We start from the raw sequence: 6,598 nt of genomic DNA, 5'->3' as shown, positions 1-6,598 counted from the left end.
GTCAGATAAGTAAATAGAATCTTAAAAAAATTTAAAAATAAAAAAAAATATTATAAGCTATATATGTTATTTTAAAAGCTAGCACCTATTGGGAACTTATGACATCCCAGGTACTCTTGTAGGCACTTGAAATGTTAGTTTACATCATCCTTACAAGTTTTCTATTTTTACTTCCATTTTAGAGATGTGGAAACTGAAGCTCACAGAAGTTAAATAATCTGGTAAAGGTTACTCACCTAATGAATGACAGAGTCAAGATCTGAATCCAAGCAGTGTGTCTGTAGAACTCAGATGTCAAGGAGTGTTTTTGTTGGTATCTGGGACTGTGAGGTCCGTGATCCAAAAGGCCATCTTTGTTTCTCCCCTGTGCTTGGCATACAACAGCTCTGGGTAAGTGTCAGTTGGCTGATTTCCTGCTTGAGACCACTGTAGAATAAAAGGGAAACAGTAGTGACTTCTTAGAAAGGTAACTTCAAAATTGCTAAGAGACTAGGTCTTCAATGTTCTCACCTCAAAAAAAAAAAAAAGGATCAGCAGCAGAAGAAGTAACTATGTGACATGACAGAGGTGTTAACTAAAGCTCTCGTGGCAATCATTTTGCAATATATAAATGTATCAGATCAAGATGTCATACACCTTAAACTTTCCCCATGTTATAACTCAACTGTATCTCAAAAAACAAAAAAGGCGAGGACTACAACTCAACGTTTTAAACTGTATGTACTGATATTCATCAATATAGATGACTCTTTATTGTTTGATGCTATATAGTGGGGGAAAGAAGAGAGATGGTGTGTTTGTGGATTGAGTAGATCGGTGGGGAGTGCAGTTTCTCTGATAACATCACAAAAATCCAGAGGAGAGCAGATAAGTTCAGTCTCGAAAATCTTCATTTCTCTTCTTCAGGATAACTTCCATTATGGCCACTCTGAGGCGCCCAGACAGAGATCAGGTAACTTGTCCGGGGTTCCTCTGCCAACATGCAGTGGGTGAGGGTCCCCTAGAGCGGATCCCCCTGCTCGCCTTCTTTCCACTACGCATGGTAGTAGAGTTCTTGAATCTCACTGGGCTCTGCCCCACTGCCTGCTTTCAGGTCCATTACATATTTGTGGAATGAATGAATGAGTGAAGATTCCCTTGTCGTTTCACCTGTAAGTTAGGAGGACATTCTAAAGTCAAGACTCTGTGGACATCTGATAGGATAGGTAGCTCAAAAAGTGCCATGTTAATGAGAAAATCCCTGCTTATGACAAGGTGTGTGGTGGCACAGAGTGGCTCATGTTATTTCTCTCAAATCAGGACCCACAGATAAATCTGAAGCAGCCTCTGCCTTCAAGGAACTCTCTCCCACTCATTCAGAGTTCAAGCCAGGATATTAGATGTTCACAAGTATGAAACAAATTAGTATTTCTCATTCATTCATGATCATTTGAGCATGCATAAAACGTTTTATTTAAAGCTTTTTACAACCAAAATTATGTGTGCATATATGTACATGTGTAACTATTGAGAAAGATTTAAAAGGGAAATATTTCTATAAGATTTATATAAAAAATAGTTGTTTCCTGTTCCCCCATCTCTTCTCTCTAATGACAACCATGGTTTTAGCTGTTGCTTCTGGTATTTGCCTCTCAGTTTCTAATTAACCTGCATATATTGCAATTTCTTGATTATTTTTTGGTTTAGATATAGTCTATTGATTTCTTACTTTGAAGGTGTGGGTTTAGTTGAAAACCTCATCTCACCTTTTCCTCCTCCATCCTCCCAAAAAAGTTATAGCATAATTTTTAGTGAAATCAATACTTAGTGATAATATTATTTTGAAAATGTGCATTTTATTTAGACTTGAGTTTGTGTACTATGGTTATGTTTTCTCCTCCTCTGAGTTAATGTCTCATTCTCTTTTTTATTTGTTCACTTGCTTTTCCAAGTAACTTCCATAAATTTATCCCCAAATTATCCACCAGCACTGTAACACTTTCATTATGTTTAAACATTACTTTATCTCCTACTTTTGTTTTTTTCCTTTGGAGACATTCCTCTAGGATGGACAATTCACTAGGTCCATTGATAACTTTCATTCTGGAATTTCTCCTCACCCTTATTCTGGAATGAAGCACTACTACCAACTGCCCTCTGATGATTTCTCCATCTTCAAATACTCCTGAACCAAGCCTTAGAGGACCATGGGGAAGAATTAAAGATGAGCCAGATCTGACATCATGTTTCTCTTACCACCCCTGGTATATGAGTTCCTTGACCACCGTCGCAGGCATGGCTGAGCCAGAATGCCTGTTCTGAGCCACTGGCTTCACCTAAAACTTGTACATTTCTTGTTAAATTTTCTTTTTCATTTTAGTTTTTGCTATTTCTAGCCCCTTTAGTGTTCCTATAAGGATTGTACTCCTTCCTACAATCTGGGAAAATAGGGTCTCTCTCTCCGGAGAGTCCCTCAAACTCTCTGGGTTTTGTTCTTCGTCCAGAGAGGTCATTCCCGGTCTCCATCACTGGAAGGTCAGTAAAGGGCCCGCTTTTAGATGGTGCTGTCTTGTCCTGTTGCTACCGGAGTCCCCTCAGTGTCCCTGGAGCCCCAAGCTGTGTGATGCTTGCCCACCAGCTCCTTCAGTCACCATCCCCCCTCCCAACCCTGGCCATTTTCCTAAGGCTTGCCTGTACCCGCGAAACGGTCTAAGAGTCCAGAACCGACCGCCCCGCAATTCCCTTCAGGCAGGGCCTGGCTCTACCCTACTCCACTCCACACCACACCACACCACACCACACCACACCACACCACACCACACCACACCACACCACACCACACCACACAGGTACGCATGCGCAGACACGCCCTCGCGGCCAAGGGGCTGACTGCGAAGCCAGTATTCTCTTAAATAACTCATCCGGAGAGTACCAATTCCAGTCAAGCCTTCCCCTCCAGAAGATCCCTCCCCTTCATTAAAGGGCACAATATAGCTACATACACACTCCACTTATGTGGCTCTAGCCCCTTTGTCAGCTGGCTGCCTTTCTGCCCTTTAAATTTCTGATTTTCACATCCTGGAAAAGTCCAGAGTCCTCCTCGTATGGCCACCGACTCCCCCAGGCTTGATAGTTCCTAAATACCTTTGGTCTTGGCCTCTGGCTTCTCATGAGCTATTTGGTTTCACTTGCATCCACCCAGGATGCAAAACTCAGCCTCTTCCACAGTTTCTGCAAAAAAATTCAACAACATTAAGCACTTCACGATTCTTGTGGTCTTTCCCGAAGATCTGTGTCTGAGAGCACTGTAGGGGTGAGGGTCTCAGGCACAAAGCACAACATCCTACCATCTCCTCCCCACCCCCACCCTGTGCTCTTCTCTTCTTCTAGATCTCCCCGTCCCCACCTTCTAAGAGTCAGTAGCTTCTTGCTGATTTAAGTCTTTCAGCATCCATTTCTCTTCCTCTTTGCTAAGAGTACTGCAATTATTCAGGCATCAAGCCCTTTCTTAAATAACTCATTTTCCTGGGGGAAAGCAGAACTCTTCTCCTTCCAAAGGTGGACTTAAGCCAATCAGCATATCCTGGTGCACTGGTTGGTTCTAGGATAGGGCATCGTTCCCAGGAGATGAGAGAGATATTGGTAGGAGACTCTAGGAAGGAAACTTCCTAGCTCCTCTGCAGAAAAGTACCTGGAGAGGCTCTCCCTTGTGTTGGATGTCAGTGGGTAAGGATGGACGCCTGGAAGCAACTGGCAGCCATATTGTGACCATGAGGGAAGCCAGGCATAGAATGAGTCTGACCATTTCTTTGGTGACATCACTGAGTTGTTAGATCAGCCTCACCGTAAAACTCACTGGACACTCTGCCAATGACTGATTTTTATTTTTAAGCCATTTAGAGTTGTTTTTACTGTTACTTGCAGTCTTCCTTCTTCTTCTTTCCTCTTGGTCCAGACCTAGTTTTTTGGGGTTCAGTTTCTGCCCTAAGTGAGCTTATCAAAGACATGGTCCACACTAAAGTTGGTTGTCCTTAAGAATTCGTCAGCTGGTTGCTTTTTACTCACCAACCAGCTGCTTTTTGTTTTTTATTAAAGAGAGTGAAAAATTTCAGACTGTGTATAATCTGCATCCAGACTCAAGTTTTAGTAACTAAGAGGCTTATCTTGAGGCTTATCCCTCAAATAAAGGGAGACAGGGTGCCCGGATAGCTCAGACAGTTAAGCATCTGCCTTTGACTCAGGTCATAATCCCAGGGTTCTGGAATCAAGCCCCACATCAGGCTCTCTGCTCAATGGGGAGCCTGCTTCTCCCTCTCCCTCTGCCTGCCAGTCCCCCTGCTTGTACTCTCTTTCTCTGTAATAAATAAATAAAATCTTTTAATTAAGTAAAATAAAGGGAAACTAAGCCTCAGGTGATCCAGGTGACTTTATTCTAGAAACTAGAAGTGTAGGCAACCCTAACAGAAAATATCTAAGTGAAAAAAGAAAAAAAGTAGTCTCTCTTAGCTGTACCCCCTGCTATGTCCTTCCTACTTTCATGTGAGCGCGCGCGCACACACATACACACGTCTTTCTATAGAAATTTGGCCCAGGGGTGCCTGGATGGCTCAGTCAGTTGGGTGTCAAACTCCTGATTTTGGCTCAGGTCATGATTAGGTCATGATGTCAGGGCCATGGTTTCAAGCCCCACATCAGGCTCTGCCCCCCTCCCGCCCCCCTGCTCAGGTGCTTTCCCTCATGCTCTCTCTCTAAAATAAATAAATAAATCTTTAAAAAAAATAATTAGGGGCACCTAGGTGGCTCAGATAGTTAAGTGTCTGTTTTCAGCTCAGGTCATGATCCCAGGCTCCTGGGATCGAGTCTTGCATCCGGCTCCCTGCTTTGTGGAGAGCCTGCTTCTCCCTCTCCCTCTGCCTGCTGCTCACCTTGCTTGTGCATTCTCTCTTTGTCAAATAAATAAAATCTTTTAAAAAAATTTTTTTAAATTAAAAAAGTTAATTTGTTTCAAACAAACATGGCTCAGAGCAGAAGTAATCTGAAGGAAGTAACATTTTAAAAAGTATAAAGGAGGAAGAAGATAGGAACTAGAAATCATCCTTTCAATTTTAACAAATTAAGATTTTTTTCCCCTTTGACAGACATCCAAAGTCAATACTTTTATCAGGGAAAAGGACTAGTGTCTAAAAGCTTATATTAAAATTGATTAAGATTAGGTTATTGTCTTTAACCCCTAGTTTCCTTTATTCATCAGCAGTAATCCTTTGTTGACTTCCTCCTCTAGAACAGACACGTGTTACAAGCTCCAGACATAGTGGAGTGCAGGATTGGTGCCCTGCCATCTTGGAATTTACGGCCTAGTGACCAAAGAAAAAGCCCCTGCTGTTGTCCCCCTTAGATCTCCCAGTTGTCAACACATGCGCTCACCACATCACCCCTGTTAACAGATGCTGCCCCTGGGATGAGGGTCTCTGGGCTTTGCTGCTACCCGCACCGCCAGACCTTGAGACAAATATTTCCACTAAGTCAATCCCTGAATATCAGCCAGGGCTACAGGCCCAGAGCCACAAAGAGAGGAGGCCCCACCTGAACGGAACCATGTTTTAGGCCCAGGAGAACTTGAATGAGTCACTTTTTCCTTGGGCAGGAGTGATTTTCACTTTATTCCATCACCTTCCCCACTCCCCGTCCTCTGGCATCTTTAGTATGTGGCTTCGCTCTACAAGACTGAGTATTACCCGCCTGGAGAGGACCCCACAGACCGTGGGAGCCCTTGGGTGGGGAAGGGTAGGGAGCCCGTCACTGATTTTGTATAGGCTGTGCTGAGTACCCGGTGTGGCTTAAAGGTGCGAGGAGGTGGTAAGGCCCAGCGTGGAGGACAGCAAGGACAGCTTAGTGAGGTGGGACGGTCTCCATGATTGAAATACCACCTGAAGGCCATGGCTGAATGTGGCCCACAACCAAGCATGAAACAAAGGTTTTATTTTGATTCATCGCTTAAAAGAAAAAGAAATTTGAGACTTAAGATTCATGAGAATTATAAGAAAATATGTTTGTAGAGGTGATAGGAAAAATTCCGTTGCTAATCCGTTGATTCACATACATTTTTATTATCACCAAAACGTAGGTCTTCTGTTGTAGAAAATATAAAAAAGGAAGATTAAGGGCACCTGGGTGGCTTATTTGGTTAAGCAACTGCCTTCAGCTCAGGTCATGATCCTGGAGTCCCAGGATCGAGTCCCACATCCAGCTCCCTGCTCGGTGGGGAGTCTGCTTCTCCCTCTGACCTCTCCACTCTCATACTCTCTCTCTAAAATAAGATAAGATAAAATAAAATAAAATAAATCTTAAAAAAACGGAAAGATTAAGAAGGTACAAAGTACTCATAATCCAATCACCAAGAGAACATGACCGTTAACATATCTCCAACATTTTGCAAATTATTATTTTTTTCTAAGTGAAATTCCATTCTGCATATTACTTTGTAACCTACAATTTTTTTTTTAACAATTGTATATCAAGAACACTTTTTCCTGTCATTAAATGGTCTTCTATGAAGTCCTTTTTGGTAGTTACATTGTATATCTATGGTGTGGACACAGGATACACTTACTTAAACACT

At 42.6% G+C, this 6,598-nt stretch overlaps 1 protein-coding gene across 1 annotated transcript in view; it reads left to right on the top strand.

Moving 5' to 3' along the window:
* The first annotated feature begins 368 nt into the window (after positions 1–368).
* The window catches only part of SCML4 (Scm polycomb group protein like 4), a 110,141-nt gene continuing 103,911 nt past the window's right edge, over positions 369–6,598 (top strand). The window contains exon 1 of the mRNA XM_047734003.1: positions 369–390. The gene's annotated coding sequence lies outside the window, so the exon portion shown is untranslated. The remainder of the gene's footprint in view (positions 391–6,598) is intronic.

Source organism: Lutra lutra, chromosome 6 (genome assembly GCF_902655055.1).
Source record: "Lutra lutra chromosome 6, mLutLut1.2, whole genome shotgun sequence".
In the NCBI taxonomy this organism is placed as follows: domain Eukaryota; kingdom Metazoa; phylum Chordata; class Mammalia; order Carnivora; family Mustelidae; genus Lutra; species Lutra lutra.
Note: the sequence above shows the minus strand (reverse complement) of the source record. Positions and strands in the feature narration are given on the sequence as shown.